The 20,084-nt window shown below is 46.1% G+C and overlaps 1 pseudogene; it reads left to right on the forward strand.

Annotated features, from left to right (window-relative positions):
* The first annotated feature begins 5,802 nt into the window (after positions 1-5,802).
* Positions 5,803-17,725, forward strand: LOC121837348 (annotated as a pseudogene).
* The last annotated feature ends 2,359 nt before the right edge of the window (positions 17,726-20,084 follow it).

A 20,084-nucleotide genomic window follows, 5' to 3' on the forward strand; every position in this document is an offset into this window, starting at 1 on the left:
TACGAACGGGAACACCAATCTTATTTTGCACAGTTGTACAGAAAGCACACTCCCTTAAACCCAATGATGTTATCGGGTGATGAATTATTTGTCACTTACAAGCAGGCTTTTAAGCATTTAGAGGCTATTGGTCTTCTACATCGATTGTGAACTTCAAAGCTTCTCACTCATGCCCATTGTTGTTTGTGACATAATCCGGGTTCGTGTCTCATTCCTTTAGTTTTAACCCTGACCACAAGAGTCCTTTTTTCTCGCTTACCCTCAATGCAATAGTTTCTTTCTTTGGCGCTCTTTGGCCTCAGCAGTCCTTGAGCCATAAAAACCCAATCGAACCAAGTCCCCTGCGTCACGTGTTGCATTAAAAAACACAGCACTGCTGATTGTTGGGCTAGTTGGTACTGGGAATTTGACGTCATTATGGCGCTTAAGAAGAGGACAAAAGGGAGAGAGACAACACAGAGCGCTGCTGTTGTCTGACTTGGATTTTGTTTTGTGGTTTTGTGGTGAGAAGCGTTTCTTAATTTATACGTTTTGTGAGCGTATTCTAAACTAATCACCCATAGTGGTATTCTGTAATATTTGGATTGACTATAGCGTTCTTCTGCTGGGAACAATACTTAATTATTTAATCGTCTAAATGCTTAAAAAACAATGAAACGGCCCTCAGGTAATTTATTTCACATGACCTTTATCCGTGAGAATATAAAAAAGGGTTCCAAGAACACCCAACCATCAGCGGAAATTTTTTTTAATAAATACAATATTCTGAAACCTTTTAGGTGTAAGGAAGGCCCTATGTTTAAAGGGACAGTGCACTCTCCAAAATATTTTAAGTTTCTGGATCGGACATGCATGACACAAAATAAACTATCCGCGAACAAGTGCTTTATCATAATAATTAGGCTGTGACGCACATCTGGAGGTAGGAGAGAAACTGAACTGAACACCTATGTTCGAGAAATTAAATTCAAAATAAAAGTTAGCTTCGGTATATTTCATGATTTAAAACCTCCCTCCCGCGGTAAATATTACGATAAACTCCGTATTTGTTTTAAGAATAAAAGGGTGACCTGCGTGCATAACACCCAAGCTTTTTCGTATAAGTGGGAATAATTTGTTTCGCTCAATGAAGCCAGCACTCTAGACAGGTCTCAGCAACTGGTATACAAGCACTTATCTCCGACCCTCACTATTACCGCCATTTTAGAAAACAAATGGCGCTACCTATAGACAGTTGGATTCGCGAATAGCTACGGAGAGATGGCGCTGCAAAATGGCACCACCGGCCTTTGCGCGACTCGACAGGAACAATACGTGCCGACGTGCAGTTCTCAGAGTGGCCGCTGCGCGTAAAAGGGGGGCGTTGCTATCGCGTCTAGCTCGATTCTCGAGTGCTGGTCGGAACCACTTTTTTAATGGAAGCTCCTATGGCAGTTTCCCGACAGAGTTGCAATAACTTTGAGTTTGGTTAGAATAGCGAGGACCTTGCGGTTGCAGGCCGCGCTCCGATCACGCAAGGATTCACACCCTTGGGTCGCATGCTCGAAGTGATGCTTGTGACATCCACGTGACACTCCGCTTTAGCCTCGGAGGCGTTGTTCATCGTGCTCGTTTCAGCCTTTGTCGTCTCTGTTTTTTTGTTTCGGAATGCAGCTGCTATCCAAGGTTGCCACGACATAACTCTAAGTTGAATTTTATTTTCTAAGATCTAACAACTGCTTTCGGCTATGTTAACAATGGGCTACGTATCTAGAATTGAAATATGTCTGCTAAAAGGAACACTTAAAATTATTTAGTTAATATCAGTTAATTAGGTCAGTTAATTAGGTCAATAACTCTTTGTTTTACGCGTGCCCTTTGAGAGGCCCTCACGTGCCCTTTGTTGATCCTTTTTAGGGCATATCTTTTGTTTGGTTGTAGAGAATAAAAGATTCCCAGTTGTAGATGGCTAGGCGTCTTAGTCAATAGAAATACAGGGGCGCTAATTTCTCTCGGGAAAGGAGGGGTGATAGGGGGGGGGGGGGGGGGGCGGGGAAGAGCGTATATCCTCGGGTGCTCACCACCTGTATGATATTTGACAAAAAATAGTGAATGGCTCGGAGATTTTGAGCGTTACTATTAATTCTCTTTTTGTGCTCGTCGAGCAAATTGTTGCTCCCACACCCTGTCTTATTTTATTTGCTCGTCCAGCAAATAAAATAAGACAGGTTGTGGATCTGGACACCGATTCACCGCCATGGTCTCAACGAGAAACTCCTAAAACCGTGCTTCGGACACTAGAAGGTATTTCGTCGACTTGGAGATCTGAACTACGAGGGGATGCCCGACGGAACAAGAACGTCACCACGCCGCCCATCACGACCTGAAGTCGTCCACGTCGTGCGCCTGAAGCCGTACTACGCTCGATAGGACTGTGGACCTTACCTGTTCCGAAAGACCCTTTAGTTTAGCGTCCTTTCTATTTGCTTTGTTTTGTTTTGTGTTGCATCGGGGCGTGCACTTTTTAAAGGCGGAAGTAATTCCCCGCGTATCTCGCCAAGTAGGCAGCGCGCGCGTGGCCTAGATTCCACTTCCGGTAGCCGAGTTTTGAAAGGTGCTAAATGCGAATGCTTATATGCCAACGCAGCTGACGGGAGAGGAGCACCACGACCTGATGTTAGAACAGCGACCCATCCGCAGCAACGACCGGCCACCGTGTCGTCCCATCAAGCCGCGCTCCCTCCTGGTTTCCAACGAGCTGCAAGTTCCGCAACAGCTTCAGTTCCGGATATCAACAGTCCTTCATCTTCTGGGTTCCGACGAGCTGCAAGTTCCGGACTGGATTCAGCTCTGGATGTAAACCGTCCTTTATCTTCACCTTCATGTTCGGTTTGTGAAGAAAACACACCGAAAGCACTGGACGATTCAAGTCCGCAGCATCATCCTGAGAGTCAAGGACTTCAAAGTCCACACCATCATCCTGCGAAGGCGAGTCCATCAAGTTCTGCACATAAATGTCCAACAAGTCTTAAAAGTGCTACTGCTCCTGAATTTACAAGTCACACAAGTACAAGTTTTTCTGAGCATGCAAGTCCACAGGCATACATAGATCCAGCAAGTAATCATAGAAATACAAGCAATGCTCCTGTTACATGCAATGCATCCACTCGAGATAAGTACATCCAAGTTGCCACCAGGTTTTGAAAAATTCGAACATCTTTTCAGTCCTGGATTGGGTCTTGTAAAAAAACACATACAACGTTAAGGTGCGACATACTGTTCCACCTGCACAATCGAATCCCCGACGTCTCCCGATGAATCTAAGGGATCGTGTGTCTGAAGATATTTTCAAATTAGAACGACAGGGTGTCATTGAACGTGTTGATGCTTCTGAATGGGTGTCACCCATCGCCGTCGTACAGAAACCAGACGGTAACATCCGAATGTGTGTTGATCTTAGGGAGCCGAACAAAGCTGTCATCATAGATTCATTTCCGCTTCCTTATATTGATGAACTTTTGAATTCCTTGCGTGGTGCGGCAGTCTTCTCAAAACTGTATCTGGCGTCTGCATATCATCAAGTTCGTCTCAAACCGGTGAGTCGTGATCCCACGCCTTTCATCACGCATGAGGACTTATTTCGATTTAAGAGAGTTTGCTTCGAGTTGGCATCTGCACCCGCAGCATTTCAACAAATCATGTCTAAACTTCTCAAGGACTTTCCTAGTGTCCGGTTCTACTTGGATGATGTTATCGTCTATGGATCCTCTTTGAAGGAACAAAATGAGAACCTCCGTCGTGTGTTGTGTCGTATTTCCCAAGAGGGAATGAAATTAAATCGTAAGGGTGTCTTTCGAATTCACGAACTTTCATTTTGGGACGCCTTATTTCATGAAAGGGTTAGCACCCCTTTCATTTAAGGTAGATACAGTCCTAATGTTTCCAAATTCTTTAGATCCAGTAAAGTTGAAAGCGTTTTTCGGTCTTGTTAAATATTATAGTAAGGTCATCCCACATTGCTCCACCATCGTTAAGCCAATGCGTAGACTTCTTTGTAAGGGTGTTCATTTCAACTGGTCTCCGGAAGTCGAGCCTAGTTTCCAGAATGTAAAGGCTTCCATCTAGAAAGCTCCTATTTTGTCCATGTTTTACCCGACATTGCCTATAGTCGTGGGAACAGATGCTTCACAGTATGGTCTTGGCGCTGTTTAACAACAAGAGTATGGTAATCAACTTCGTCCTGTGGCTTTCGCATCTCGCTCACTGACTGACGCTGAGCGCAGATATTCAACTGGCGGAATGGAAGCACTCACCTGTCTCTGGGCTTGTGAAAAGTGGCATGTTTACTTGTCGGGAAGATTGTTCGTCATTCGAACTGACCATCAAGCGTTAGTTACTCTACTTTAAAACAAGGGTTCCGAAATTCGTCCTTTACGAATCACCCGCTGGTCGGCAACACTGTTGAATTACAATTTCAAGATGGAACTTCAGAAAAGAGCAGCTAATGTCGTCGCTGACGGATTTTCAAGATTACCAGTGCCCGACACTAAAGAAGGCATGAAGTTCGACGAGGAAGTGATTTCTACCGTCATGGCTCCATTGTCCAAACAAGGTTTTCAAGAGGCTACGGCCAACGACACAGTACTGCCATCAGTGATTCGTTACACTACTTCATCCTGGTGGAAAGACGGTTACTCAATGGCAAATCTATCACCTTACTATCAGGTACGAGATCAACTTCCTTTGAACGAAGGGATTCTATACAACGGAGAATTGATGGTTGTTCCTGTGAAAGTACGTGATTGTATAATCTAACTGGCACATGAAGTCCACCAAGGAGTAAAAAGACCTACAAGTGGAATCCGCGAACACTAATGGTGGCCTCAGATGAACCAACAGATCAAGGTGACGATAGAAAAGTGCACAGTGTGTCACTCAACGCACAAAACAGTCAAGGTGGCACCAGCTCCTTTACAACCGATCAAGTTTCCAAGCCAACCTTGGGAGAAGCTCAGAATTAATATTGTTGGCTCGATTGATCGTGCGCCATCGTCTCAGCGATTCTTCACTGTTCTCATAGATTACCACTCTAAGTGGCCCGAAGTCCAAGCTACGTCTTCCGTAACTTCAGCCGCAGTTACAGCGTTCCTGAAGAACTTTTTTCCCCTGGAAGAACTTCCATGTGAGATTGTTTCCGACAATGTGTCCAATTTGTATCTCCTGAGTTCCAAGATTTCTTGCGCGAACATCGTGTCCGCGCAACAACACAACAGCTCTATATCATCCTCAATATAATGGGCAGGTCGAGACTTAATCGTGTCCTGAAGTCTTGCCTACAACTCGCTGTAGTACAAGGTCGTTCGCTTCCTGATGCTTTTCGTGATCATCTAGAAGCATATCATCGAACAGTGCATCCTGCAACTGAGTTTGCATCATCACTTCTTCTCCATGGGCGGAGTCATCGCTCAAGACTTGATCTACAGGATATGCCTACGAAGGAAGTTCCGAATAACGTCTCCGACAAGCGAAATCAGCGTCCCGAAAGAGTCCAAGTGTATCAACAGAAAATTAAGTCCTACTCTGCTCATCGACGTGCGCTACGACCGCCACAGTTTCGTCCTGGGCAAACGGTTCGTGGCTTCAAGCCCAATCATCATGATAAACTGCATAGTACATACTCTGTACCTCATAGGATACATACGCAACCGGTACCTGCCACATATCAACTAGACGACGGTAGGCTCTGGAATGCTATGAAGTTAACAAAGACATTTTGTCTGCCTCCTGTTCCTGTGGACCCTCCTGATCCGTCTTGGGATAGCAATGAACATGATGATAGAAGGCATGTTCTCACTTATAGGCATATTCATGCACATCCTTAGGTTCATGCATCTACCCGTGCTCCTGAAGTTACTGAACATCATATCCAAGCATCTGTCGGTGCCTCTCCGCCACCTGAAAATTCAGGTGGGCAGCCAGCACTCCACACTCCTGGGGAACCAGATGCTGCGCTTCCTGAACCGGGCTTTCCTGGGGAGCCTGATCCGTCGTTTACAGCTGCTGGCCTGGGTTCCTTTGAAAACCTCGGGCATGCTGTGCAGCCTGAGCACTCTGCTGTGCCAGGCCGTAGTAGGCCTCCTCCTGCTGTGTCTCCTGGTCGTGCTGGTCCAGAACCTGGGTCCGCCGTGGATCCTGGCCTGTCTGCTGTGGTCCAGGGTCTATCTAATGCTTCAAAGTCTGCGGGGCACACCCTACCCAGCCGTCCGACACAGTCTTCCATCTGCCGAGGGCGAGCACACCGCTCGGATCGCGGCACAGCTCAACATCAATTGCTGAACCAGAGCACCACTCTCCGCCCACACTTTTACCGCCACCACCGGTACCAGCCCGACCGCCCCGGAAGAAGAGAGTCCCGGCAAATTTTAAAGACTAAGTCATGGCGGTGTCAGTTAGCAGTGGGCAGGCCGAGCCCAGTGCTGTGCTTTAAATAGGTCATCATGCATAGTTGTGAATATAGTCTCATTGTCATAGGAAAACCTTGGCTAAGGTACAACAGCACATGTCCATGGCAAACACTGAATACAAACTACACTGCATGCTTATCACAATACTATTCTAATAACGACACTCACAAAGCTGTCCTGGATATTTTATTTGTTGTAGCATGTATCAATATATTGAAATGTCCTAAAATAGCCATTTACCTACAAGTACAACTTTATTTTTCATGGGTGGGGGATGTCGGAGTTACTACATTTACGTGGAATATTTTGAGAAGTGGAAGTTGAACTACGTTTACGTGGAATATTTTGTGGAAGCTGTGCTCTTAAAGACGATCGTGTGAACAATTTTTCTTTTCGGTGGCGTGCCACTTTTGTGTACTGCAGGTATTAAGTCTTTCTGCCAGTGTTAAGGCTTTGTGCAGGAAGAATGTTGTAATATTTGAATTAATGAAAACGATGGCGCTACCGGTCTCATGCCGACTGGTACAGAGCATGACGTAGTAAACACGAGCGAGCAGCACGAGCCTAGGGTTTGCCGGAAAAGAAGAACAGATGCTCGCTCACCTTTGGCTTGGGTGGACTGCTTCTTTACGCCTCCGGGCGTCTGCTTCGGTCACCTGACGGTAACCACCTGTTTTTATCTTGTAGTATTGGTCCCCTTTTCAAGTTAAAATATTACATGGGCACAACCCAACGGTGTCGCTAGCGTGAGAAAGGACGAGACGACAGGTCAAAGTAAAGACCACCAAATTCTTAACGAGTGTCACCCTCCCGAACATACCCATGTCGTTTGTACGAAGATCCGTATCCAAGGGTTTAACAACACAGAACAGTTCACTGACAGCAACGCGAATTTTAGGAACGATCAAATCAGCGTCTTGCAGTGCTCCGTTGTCGCAGATCATTCACGGGATTCTCAAGATAGCGGCGCAGACGCCGCCGGCCAGTGCTGAGACGATTTCACTTTTTTCCACTTAAATCGTTGAAACAATTACGGTGGCAAAGTGACCTACGTTGTTCGGAAGAACATCTAGCATATTTGGATATTCTTCTAGCATGGATTATGAACATGAAATCGGCAAAACGTACCTAAACATGGATTGACCAGCACACTTCGAGAAACAGGATTTTGTCTCCACAGGCGGACAAGAATCCTGAAGCTGCTTGTGGCTTTGGATTTGGACGAAACAGGGGATTGAAATACGATTGAATAGTTTCGGTTTCGGCCCCACCCTATCGCAGCCAACGAGGTGGAGGGGCTTAGAGCGATAAACCGGAAGTTCGGAAGTGGCACTTCCCCCCCCCCCCCGGTTGCCGCCATGTTTTACGCAAATGTGACCACTCGTCACGTGACCTTAAAGAGCCGTGACGTCATCGGTAAGATGGCTGCGCCCAGAGCTGGCGGATGCGAGTTTGTTCAGTGCGCGGTAGCCGTGATGTGCCACTGCTTTCCGGCGATTTTGGGCTGTTCGTGCTCGATGACGCAGGTATAACGTTAAAATATAAAGGAATGAGGCATTATACCCTTTTTGCGCAAGATCGCTCTTGATTAAAACTCAAAACAGCGCAAGGACACGGACAAGAACAAGAAGGTAGACGAACAAGGCGCTGCGCCTTGTTCGTCTACCTTCTTCTTCTTGTCCGTGTCCTTGCGCTGTTTTAATTTTTAATCATGAAATACCAACTAGCCCAAACTTCCACGCTAGTCAACTCCGCTCTTGATCATCTGGATATTAACGCTTGTGAGACAACATAAGCCGTATTGCCGTACCGGTGCTCGGATTCCCGGATGTGTTCAAGAATCGATAGAACTTTGAATGCCTGTAGCATGCAATTTTCGCATTCTCTTAGCTTTATTTGAACGTTGGAATGTCTGAGAATCGACGCGAAATATATGCGTCGGACCTAGGGCCTAGGGGAATTCGTTTCATCCCTAGGTAACTGCATAATCACAGCCAACTTTTAGCGAGGAAGCTCCTGCGATCTTTACGTTTCGGGCTAATAGACGATTCTACATTCGATCGCTTTTCTTCCTTTTCTGTGAGTGCGAAGTGCACACTTATTTTCAGCTGGGAGGATGACGTTTTATTGAGTGTGGAAAATGAATAAATCGTTGCGGGCACCTGCTTCAAAGCCGTTTAACTTGCTATAAGAACAACTGTTTTGAAATACGCATAGATTAACTGCACATTTTTCTATTTCGTAGCATTTATTGCAGCATTATTTTTTTTTAATCACGAGTGCATTGTATTAGTTGGTCAATTATTTACTTGTTCTAATTACCTGGACAAGATAATTCATATTTGTGTTCACCCCTTGCCCGAAGAGCAGTCATGTTGAAAAATGTTGCCACATCCTTTCGGTCTCTTCAATAGACTTTTTTTCAAAAGTGCAAGTTGCCTATACTTTGTATCACCGTAATTCGGAAAAGGGCAACCGCCACAGCCCCCGTCGAGCCTATCAGAGAGACGGAGTGAAGGTATGTGACAAATCTGTGCTGACGAGCACTCTGAATGATATGTTGTCATGTGCCTCTCTCCAACGTGCATATTGACTCACCGAGACTGTAGCCTTTGCCGTTTGCCAAATTGTGATGGAACGAGTTACAGTCGCTACTATTCTAATTTCCCCAGGTCTTCATACTTTGGGCATTTGTTCGACAAAAATGTTATGTACCCTGTCACCATGAACTCGGCTCAGCGCCTATTGGACTCGAATGCTGCATTAGCGTTCGTCGTGAACTGGGGCCCATTCGTGTGCTCTTTGCCTAAAAGAATGGTGATAGTTCTGTTGCTTGATGGGGTTTTGAAAATGGTCTATTCTGTCATACGTATAAAAACTGTCCTGCTATAGAACAATGTATCAACACATTTAATTAAACTAGATGCTCAGAGGTGTGTTCATCTTTGTAATTAACAAGTTACAGCAATAATTGTTTCTTACCGAGCAATATTTATTTTTGGTAGCTGGGCTAGCTGGTTTTGTTCTCATTAATGTCAGTGTTCTATGATGTTATTATCATGTGTGTAGTTTTAAGTATCCTCTCTGCAATGCCTACGAAGGCCCCTGGAATGAGTAAATTATTAAAGAACATTTTCCCATCACTGGAGTTTGTTTTTGGATGCACTATATGTTCACGAGAGGCGGATCGAATGCAGCCCCATGCAACAAGTCTGCCAGTATGTTATGTCCCATTAATTAATACTGAGGGGTCGGAAATGGTGATTGTCCTCAAAAGGTCCAGCGTGTGCAGTGAACACACTTCTTGGTGTATAGACTCTGAAAGCGTAAACTCAAGCGGAAATACGTTTATTTGGTTAGTGTATCAAATGTGTTTATTTACACTTCATTACATAATTATGGATTCTTAGCAAATGGTTCCAAAATGAGTTCTTTCGGCGACAGTCTCGTGTGAGGCGTTCAGTTGTTGTACCTGTACTCCTTGTTGTCAGAGGACGCTCCTGGTACGTCTGTGTTCAGTTTGGTCTAGTGGCAACTTCGACTGACTGATGCCGTCTTGTAATCATACCTCATGTGCCGCCACTGACATCTGATGCGCTGGAGCTGCAGGGCTGGCCTCTAATCCACACATATTCCTGGTAGTTTTCTACGTCAATGCAGCAAGCTCGGGGATGTTTTGCATAGATGGCTTTGCCTTTTCCTGTACCATTGACTTGATGTCCTTCAAAGTTGCAAAATTGTTTCCTTCCTGGCGTGGACACAGATAATTAGTGTCAGAAAATTATTAGGCATTCTCCTAGGACGACAACCGACACAAAATCAACTGTCCTTGCATTGCCGCTTGCCTGCTTTGTCGGGCTTACCTCCCAGGTGAAGGGGATCAGGAGCTTCGGGGTAATGTCGGCACCAGGGACAAAGGTCGCCGAAGATAATTCTCAATGCTTCGCGGACGCTCGTCGAGACGTGGTCGGGGGTCGTTCAGCTTAAACCGTTGCAGGCCAATTCATTGGTATGGGTACCTCCAGTAGACATGGTCGACCTCATGCACTGGTAGCAGAGCGGGTTTCGGCCAACCTTTCGCAGCACCTCCATTTTCCTTGGTGTATTTTGTTCAGCGCGGACCTACACTGGTTCTTCCTGATGTTGAGAATGCTTCGGCGTTGGGGGGTCTCGTTGATTGGCATTGAATAGTAACGGGTAACTGGTGGCGGCCGTTGTGACTTTGAGGCATAAGTCGCCTTCGGTTCGTCAGATGCCGCTTCGCTCGAATAGGTCGCCAGTTGAAATGCCTATCGAACTTGTTCCGAAACAATCTCGGCAATCAAAATAAAAGCCGGGCAACTGATGGCAGGAAGTAGCTTCCTGATCTCCCCTTACAACCTTGTGGATGATGTTGGAGATGTCTGGGAGGCTGGCGTCGAAGTTGCAGCTGGACGACTCGAGTGTCGAGACGCTGGAGAGTTGATATTGACAGGCTCGGGCCTGCAGTGACATTCAATGTTGGAAGCCTTGGTGATATGAATCGTTCGACTGCTGTCGTGGGGTTGCAGACAAGGCTGCCGAAGGTGTGCCTCACACGAGGGACATGGGATTGTTAGCTTCCCATCTTCTGTAGCACCAGGGTTGGCGTGGGTGCTCGATCTGGCGCAAAACATCCTGCACGAAGGCAGCGACGCTCTTGTTGGGGCCGTGTCCTGGACAGAATCAGGAATTCAGCTCTCTCTCTCGTCAATGCTGGCTGATGAACGTGCACTTCAGCTTGATCTTGCAAACTTGCCACGACGTTAAGGAGGACTCATAATTCTCAGACCAGTGCCTGAAAGTTTCTTCCACGAAAAGTATAGGTTCTGCAGGAGCTGGTAGTCTGTCCAAAACGGTCATATTGATCAATCCAGCCCTCGACGTCTTCATATACCATGCGTGAAAGGGCGTCGGAGTGTCAGGTGCGACGGGCATACAAACAATGTTGGGAGTGGGCGCGGTTTGCTGCTACAAGTTTGTCATTGTTGGCTTAGTCAGCTTCGGTTTTTCTGGCAAAAAGATTGAATTCCGGTGGTTCCTGCTGGTAGCAGCGACCGACTCGGATTTCAGGTTCTTCATGGTGTATTTTCAAGGTTCGTCCCTGTGATACTTGCTAGTCTTGCGGTCTTTCTGCTGGGCTCGGGATAGGACTTGATTCACGGCTTGCTGGGGGTTTAAGACGCGGGATAGTCTGCCACCCGTGTCCCGTTATCGGGCCACTCGGTGCACACAGAGTGAACGGCTATGGGTAAAGTATTCAGCACCTCCACCAGAACATACGATGACAGCTGAGCATGGCCTGGAGCTTTCCAGAATAGTAAGTATTGATAAAAGATAGGACTGGAGCAAGCATCCGTGACAATATAACAAAACTGACAAAAGAGAGACTACCCTGACCACTAAAGAAACGGCATTGTTTTAGTGGCAATCCGTCCGAATAAATTCTCTCCCTCGGGGTTTGGGGACTGCCGTGGGCGAACTGAACTGAAATGGATGTGGGACCAATTTTCTGGTAATGAGCCGCTGCAGACTGTCGTCGCAAAGCGGCGTGAACGAGTGGACTGGGTAGGTAACACGCAATGAAATGTCCATACGGCTTGCAATTCACATAACGAGTGTCGAGACTTTTGTGTCGACGAGGCGTGCGAGAGACCAGCGGAATCAATACCAACTGCAACACCTGTGCTTTGTGAAAGTGCATGACTACGCCGGAACAATTTGGGAAGCAGCACAGCATCACATAAAGCATGGCACAGGAACTACGAGCCTGAAGGCAGCTCTTCGGTGCGCCGCGCACCTGTGCTCCGTGAAAGTGCACGTCTACGCTGGAACAATTTGGGAAGCAGCACTGCATCATTTAGCACGACATGGGAACTACCAACTTCAAGGCAGCTCTCCAATGCGCCGCACAACCAAAGTGAGCCTTCGGTCACTTGAACGAAGCTGCACCACGATTGCACACCGCCAAGCACGACTCACGCAATTTGCGTCGCTAAACTGTGTACCCAAATGTATTGCACACGCTTCACTGCAGACCTAGAAGATTCCGATGGTAAACGAAAGCACAGAAACGTCGCCTTAAATTTTATCCTAGCGGTATCCGAATCAATCCGAGGTCCGAGCGACGAAGGGCAGATTGTCTCTTCCGTTGCAATATCACCGTCGGTCACCAGCGAAATGCACACCTTTCCTCCGTATTTTCACGTTATACGTACGTCAGACACCACGCTGAACTCTGAAGTCGCTTTCGACCGGCCTCATATGACGGCTTCCGTGTTTGAAATCAACTCGCCGAGACGAACGACAACGAACAAAGCATCCGACGAGCTCCGGCCCAGCTGGGGCCAGCCGCTGCATGGGCGCAGCCATCTTTCCTGTGACGTCACAGATTTCGTTTGGTCATGCGACGAGTGGTCAAATTTGCGTACAATGGCAGCCGCCTTATGGAGTCACTTTCGAGTGCAGACCGGAACCCCGGTTTATCGCTCTAACCCCCCTACCTCGTTGATCACAGCTCATATTTCCGTGGCCGGTGTCACTACCGTGGACATTACTGAGGTTATCGCGCTCTGTACGAACTTTGAAGTCAATCGAATGCGAGCCGACATAATTTCCCAGCTTCTTCTGCTGCATGTTATACGTTGCTTGATAACCTTGGTTTGCTGATTGAAATCTACCTCAACTTATGTCCATGTCGTCCTTGAAACATACGGTGTTCAATATCTTAATTCAACTTGAAATTGTTTTATTCTAGAAGACATGCAATTGCTTAGTCATCCTTTGGATATGTGTTATAAGTTGATATTTTGTGCTAAAAGATGCGTTTAGCTTAATTTTTTTGGTTTGGTCTGAATTGCAGGCCGTGTTTTGCGGCTTAGTAAAACAGGTTGTTTTGAGATTTTTGAATTCACGTACAGCTGACAATATACCAGTGACGTTGGTAAAGGGGAGGCGGGAAAAGCTTTCAGTGTCGCCCCCCCCCCCCCCCCCTCCTTGGAACATATTGCTGGCTGAGTCGCTAAATGGGAACAAGAGAAGAGGCACTACACTTTTTGCCTCATAAATATACATACAAATCGAAGGAAGCGTGCATTTTGTGCTTCGAGTGGTATTTGCTGAGAATGATTTTCAATTTTGAGATGAAACGCGTTAATTATAGTCGGTGACATGAAGCTCCTTCCATCTCTTTCCGCTTTTGCAAAGTGAACGCTTTGCAAAAGCGGAAAGCCCCGTCCCCAGCGTTTACTTTTAGCCTGTCACCAAATAGCGTTTTTTTTCTTTTGTGGACCTTCCAAATCACTACAGCTCCCAGTGCATACAGCTGTGTAATCCAGTTGCTACCTTGCTGTGCGTGTTTAAACAGAAGACATGTTTCCCTCAGGAGCCATAGGGGGGATCGGCGGCCAAGTAGGCTATAGTCGGTTGCAAGCTAAGAAAAAACCGGAAATGCCTCTCAGAGGAAAATGTAATCCTACGCCGAAAAACGCCAGCCAATCGTTTTCATGACGTCACGATTGCATGGACCAGTCGCGATCATTTTGAAAAAAAAAAAAAAAGCTCAACATGGCTGCTGGCCTTAGCAATGCGACGCTAGTTTCTCGTGACAATTATTCTGCTTTTTGGCACCGTCTTTTACGTGCCCTAGGTTACGCCACGAAATCTTAATGGTATCGGCTTGCGTTTGCAGCAGTTTTTGCGCACAACGTGAGAATCCAGCGACGCTATCGCCAACGAAAATTTCGAAGCGGGCGCGAGGCTTAGCACTGCTGAGAGGTGAGAAGCTACGCCGGACGTCGTCTGCTTCGTTGGATTTCTGTCGCCTCTGCCCCACGTTGCTACTCAACATAGTACCGGCACCGCTGCTTCAATTCGCTGTGGTTTCCGCGGGGTGAGCTGAGATTGCCGTGCTTATCAGTCGCAGGTGAAATCTTCTTGAAGAACCGCTTTGGTGTCGCCGGTAAGGCTGAACCAGGCTGCTTCGTCCAAGAAGAATCAGGGGAATTGCTTCCTGATGTCACCTCAGTGGGATCCATGACGGAAGACAAAGAGAGCGGGGCGCGGTGGTGGTGTCGATGACTTGGGAGGGTGCCGATTTGTCAAAACCCGAAAAGTATAATTATTCTTGTTTTCTATTCATCCAACAAAATAAAGGCACAAATTTCGTGCGCAAAGCCCACAAAACTAAGTAAATCACTAAATATTTATTATTTGCAGGAACTATAAGTGACTTAATACAGAAAGAATAAACAGAAAGGACGGACGAACGCGCTCACGTTTAACTATAACTATAAGTGTTTCGCTTTCCCTCAATCGAAGGCGCTGGAAGACGGTATGTTAGACAGTATCTTGGACAGAAAATGAATTGGGAAGACGGTACATTGGACATGACTTTCTTTCTTTACTAAACAGCTATTTCGTTGACAAAAACGTATTCTAAATTACTTAAATATCCTGAATGAATTAAATAAATATTGTAGTAGTTTAAGACACGTTTCCTGGAGGAAGAAAAAGCAACGTTGCTAGCGAACTACTTTCTCGACGGCGGAGGCACTTGAGATGGGCGCAATGCGCTTGTGGGTGGAGCTAAAAGATTGTTCTCAGGTTGCATCCGACTATAGAAAACACCAGCTTGTAGCACGTAGAGCGCAAGCTCGCGCTACAGAACCCAGGGATTCTAGGTTCAATCCCCTACCCTGCCAGTTTCGATCTGGATGAACATCGTGCCGGCGTGCGTCGTGTATCACAACTGCGTAATACACGTTAAAGGGGCTATGACATGAATATTTTGGGAGTAAGATATGAGGTCTACGTGTGTCATGTAGTGTTCACAACAAGTTTCATGAATTTTGGAGCTCTAGTAATTGCAAAACTTAATTTTCTGATGTTGATCTTTTGTAGGAAATGATAAGGGAACCCTGAAAGAATATGACGTAGCCACCCTCCACCCTGCCTTCAATAGTCACAACGTGGAGTCCATGGGTCACGTGATACTGACTCGAGCTCACCACGCTCGGCGAATCTCTTCGCCTAGGCATTCTTGCGAGCACAGGGGCCGCCGCTTTGCTGGCCCTGCCGCATAGCGTCTGGCTGGTCTGGCACCTGATCCTGCCTGATCCTCTCCGCCGCATTGCGAGAATAGTCAAAGTATGTTTTGCGGATGGGTGCTTTAACGCGCAGAAGAAGGGGGCGGCTGTGTCATTTTTCCGCTTCCCGAAGGATCCGTCGATGCGGAACAGGTGGAAGGTAGGAGTCGCGCGAAACGGCTGGGAGCCTTCGGATTCAACGATATCTTGCGCGGCCCATTTCACGGCCGACTGCTATGAGGACATCGACGACTGTCGATCTTCTGTCGGACTACAACCTAAGACTATGCGGCTTAGGCACAGTGCAGTGCCAACGCTGTTCGTCGGTTTACCACCGAACGGGAACAACGAGGTACGTGCATACGTATGTTGCAACATGTGTGTACGAGGAGCAGCCCGAGTGCGCGCGATGATTGATTTTAATCGCGGTATCAAGTATGTTCCTTATGTTTAGGCGTATAAAAGAGGTGTGCACTGCTTCGCACTAAGATTTACCGCAGCACAGCTACAAGCACGCGCTCAATGATTAGATGTAATGCAACAGATTATATTACTCCGTCGTGCACCTCGGCCGGAAAGGGACGAAACTCGTATAAAAGGAATGCTTACAACTAACTTTCTAAGCGGGGGCATGGCGTAGTGGTATGGTGTCTGCGTCATGTGCAAGTGGCCGGGGGTTCGTTCCGCGGTGTGGGCTTACTTTTTTTTTTCTCGAAACATCTTGCTTTGTCGAGGCATATGGCGATATTTACGACATTTTTTTTACGATCAACACTGAAAAAAAGACAATGTTGTCGACGAAATGTTGCAGAACTAAAGTGCCTGCCTTGTGATTGCGTGTTGTGGGCTTCGGCTAGCAATCAAGCATCACCACAGGAATAGCATCTAGCTCTGCTACACGAACCCTCGTGCCATGAGCCACCTGTCAAAGCTTTAAAACAAAATATGTAGAAGGTCCCAACAAAGTAGTGTTACTACACTATCGGTAAAGTGACAGATCGAGTGTTAAAAAAAGGTGTCGCATGACTTGCGAATATGTTATGTAGGTGCTGCCGAATACTACGGAGACAAAAGCAAATTATTTTAAACTTACCAGATACTGCAATAATGTGAAAACAGCGTACTACGGTGCCTCCGAATACTTTTCAAACAGAAGCAAAAATTACTTGAAACTGACCGGACACTGCAATCATTTGAAAACAGCTAAGAATACAAAGAAGCTAACCATTGGGATTCTTTGTGTTTTACTTTTAACACTATAACACTGATAGTTTGCTTCTGTTCTCCCTAGATTTCATTCTCCCTACCAGTTTCACATCCCTGCACTGAAGGCATTCAATTCTGCTATTTCGTATGAACATCTGTTGGAAGCCAGGGCAAAAATCCGCCCAGAGCGAAAAAAAGGACTGAAAAAAGCGTGCATAGCACGCCAGTGCGCTGTCTGTTTCTTTGTGTCCTTAGTTGTTCACTCATAATCTCTTCTCTATATCAACAAACCCACCTCACCAACTGAAGACAGCCGTAGTTCCTCTCGCCCTCTATTCTGATCACTCTGTCTCCAGTTCAACAGTTAGTTTCCTGATCCGTTGTGTGCTTGACTCGCATATCGTCGATGAGCCACTTGCTTCACAGTTAATACTGCTGTGACAGGTAGCATCGGTTTGATGACTACCATGGAAGCGTCATCTACAGATAAGGCTAATGCTGAGCCATGCAGCACTTCACGGCCAGTTCAGATAACACCCACTATGGCAACCAAGTCTGTACAAGTGGCAATGAGGCCAAAATCTAGAAATGTGCGATGCCAGACAACACCAAAAGTTGCATGCACCGGTAATCATATCTGTATTTTTTTTTTTTTTGAGAATGCAATATCTGTGTGAAGCAATGATTAGAGTTTGCGTCACACTTATTTCACCCCGATTTGATGAAATTGGTAAGCATTGCTTTTCTTCTGTTCCATTCCGCTGCGCACTCTCCCTGCTCTCAAGCCTAACCTGGTCAGCACCTCGTCACAAACTGAGGTTGCTTGAAAGCCTCATTACTGGCAGTCCTCACCAATACGATCACCTGGCAGGTTGCCTCAGCATTACCTGGACAATTTCGATGACGAAATGCAAGAAAGTGTCGCCAACAATGAAGTTGACTTATCGTATCTTCCCTCAGTGTATGAAATAAGTGAAGATTAAGATTACTGTTAATCTAAACTAGACTCATTGTGACGCATTTCTACCTTACTTTCAGGGTGACCAATGAACTTGGCAACTTCGATCACGAAATGGAAGAAAGTGTCGCCAACAATGAAGTTGATTTATCGTATTTTCCCTCAGTGTGCGAAACAAGTGCAGAGTAAGATTACTTTTAATGTAAACTAGACTCTTTGTGACGCATTTATACCTTACTTTCAGGACGACCATTGAATCCGAGAGCGACTCCATTCTAACCACTGAGCGGAAGTTCATTGTACATAAGAGATAGTTGCTGGCGCTCTTTACATCATGCCCAAAATGCCACAAAAGTATTCTTCCTGAGGTCTGCGTTTCTCGGGCGTCAGTTAAAATCTGGACGACATGTTCTGATGACCACGTTAGATCGTGGGAGAGCCAGCCAACGGCGGAGAAAACATCAGTTGGAAACCTGATGGTGGCTGGAGGAATATTGTTCTCTGGCCTGAGCCCAAGCAGGACGTTGAGGTTCCTGACCTCCATCGGAGTGGCAACCTACTGCACGAGAACGTTCTTCCGATACCAGACGGATATTCTCTTGCCTGCTGTGCAACAAGTAAACACCACTCTACCGAAAAATCCGGTATAACTTTTCGCTATTCGGATTATGAAACCGGAAATCTATCTGGATTCTATCCGGATTCTATCTGAAATTTAGGTTTTCAGAAAATATTCCTTTGTCTGCAATCTGGATTTTGGGTTTCCAGAAACAAATTTCCGGTTCCATAATCCGGATAGTGAAAAGTTATACCGGATTTTTCGGTAGGGCAGGATCTGACTCTGTCAGCAAAATAAAAATGGTAAAGGGAAGAATTGAAATTATGCATATTACACTTTCACGTTTGGAATGAGGCACAAAAAGACCATCTGGAGAAGATTAAGCTTCCTGTTGCACTTACCGGTGATGGGCGCGCCGATTAACCACGATTTTCGACAAAATGTGAAAACTACACACTGTTGGACAAGAGAACAAACAAAATATTGCATGCGGAGTTGGTCCAAGTAAGTGGAAACATATCCTTTTCCATTTGCTGTTCCCGGCTTGAGCCTAAGTCCAGAATTTCAGTTACTTTTATGTTCCATTTTCGCCTGTAGGCCAATTGAAAAATTTTACGTCTCCTTTTAGTTTTACCATGGTCGGCGAATTTGAGCACGAAGTCATGATAACTCGACATACTTTGGAAACGTTTGAGTAATCCACACGACTGGTTAGATGTACGAGAAGACAAAAGACACGAGGACGGTCACGCTGTCTTTCCTTGAATCTAACTTCTGTTACGAGCAAGCTCCTTATTTCAGCTATATACGACTGGCTTGTAAATAAACAATGTTATTCCTGTCAAAGGCACACAGCTGCTACTCCGGAGTCATTGACGACAGTTGTGCAGTTGGTAAGCGGGACTTGGTACGGATTTGCGAACTTGTATACTCTGTTCACCTTTAAGCTTATATTGAGGGGGAGGCTATTTGTGCAGTGGACCAATCACTCGCCTAACTTTTATTGCTAGGCGTTCCTCGCAGCAAGTGCGTATGAAAAGAGAGTGTGATCACATGACACAAGGCTGACGGTTGAGTGGTCCGCCGAGCATGTAGCTTCCACTTTACTGTTGCCTTAGGGATGATCGGAGTTTTTTTTTATATAGTGCTTGTGTATAGTGTGTGTGTGTGTCGGGGGGGGGGGTGGGAGAAAGATAGAGAAAAAAGGGGGCCAGAAGTTTCGAAGTGCAGCTATTGGCCAACCTTTCCAAACGGCACTCGTTTCAGTTTCCGAGACCACACCCCCCCCCCCCCCCTCACCTCCCTTCCGAAGAAAGAAAATTCTGGCTGTGCTAATGCATGCAGCAGAACCTTAAATTCAGGTCGAATTTTGAGATAACTCACACATGTAAACAAGACCTCCATCAGCTATGAACGTCTTATTCGAATCGTAGTTGAAGCCAACACTTCGCTTCGAGACATAAATTTTTTGAGGGAGTATGCTTCTGAAGGTGCTGTCTCTTTAAAAATGGCAGATGTCACTCTAAGACTTGGTTTCTTAGGTTCGTATCAGCCTTGACTGCTCGCGTGTTCTGTTAACTCACATTTTGTTTTGTTTTACAATCAAACAAAGTTGGGGGCAGTGCCCGCATGGAGCTCGTAGGCCTTGTACTGTCCATACGGCACCTTGAAGGATGGGGAGTATCCATCTCCATACATTGGTCACTGACAGGCATTCGCAGATAAGGAAGTACCTGATGGAACAACATCCGGATATTAAGCGTCTATTTGACTGCTGGAATTTTGCAAAAGGTTAATTATTTCCTCACAAAGTA

The sequence above is a fragment of the Ixodes scapularis genome, unplaced genomic scaffold (assembly GCF_016920785.2).
Source record: "Ixodes scapularis isolate PalLabHiFi unplaced genomic scaffold, ASM1692078v2 PGA_scaffold3__209_contigs__length_174095766, whole genome shotgun sequence".
NCBI classification, from domain to species: domain Eukaryota; kingdom Metazoa; phylum Arthropoda; class Arachnida; order Ixodida; family Ixodidae; genus Ixodes; species Ixodes scapularis.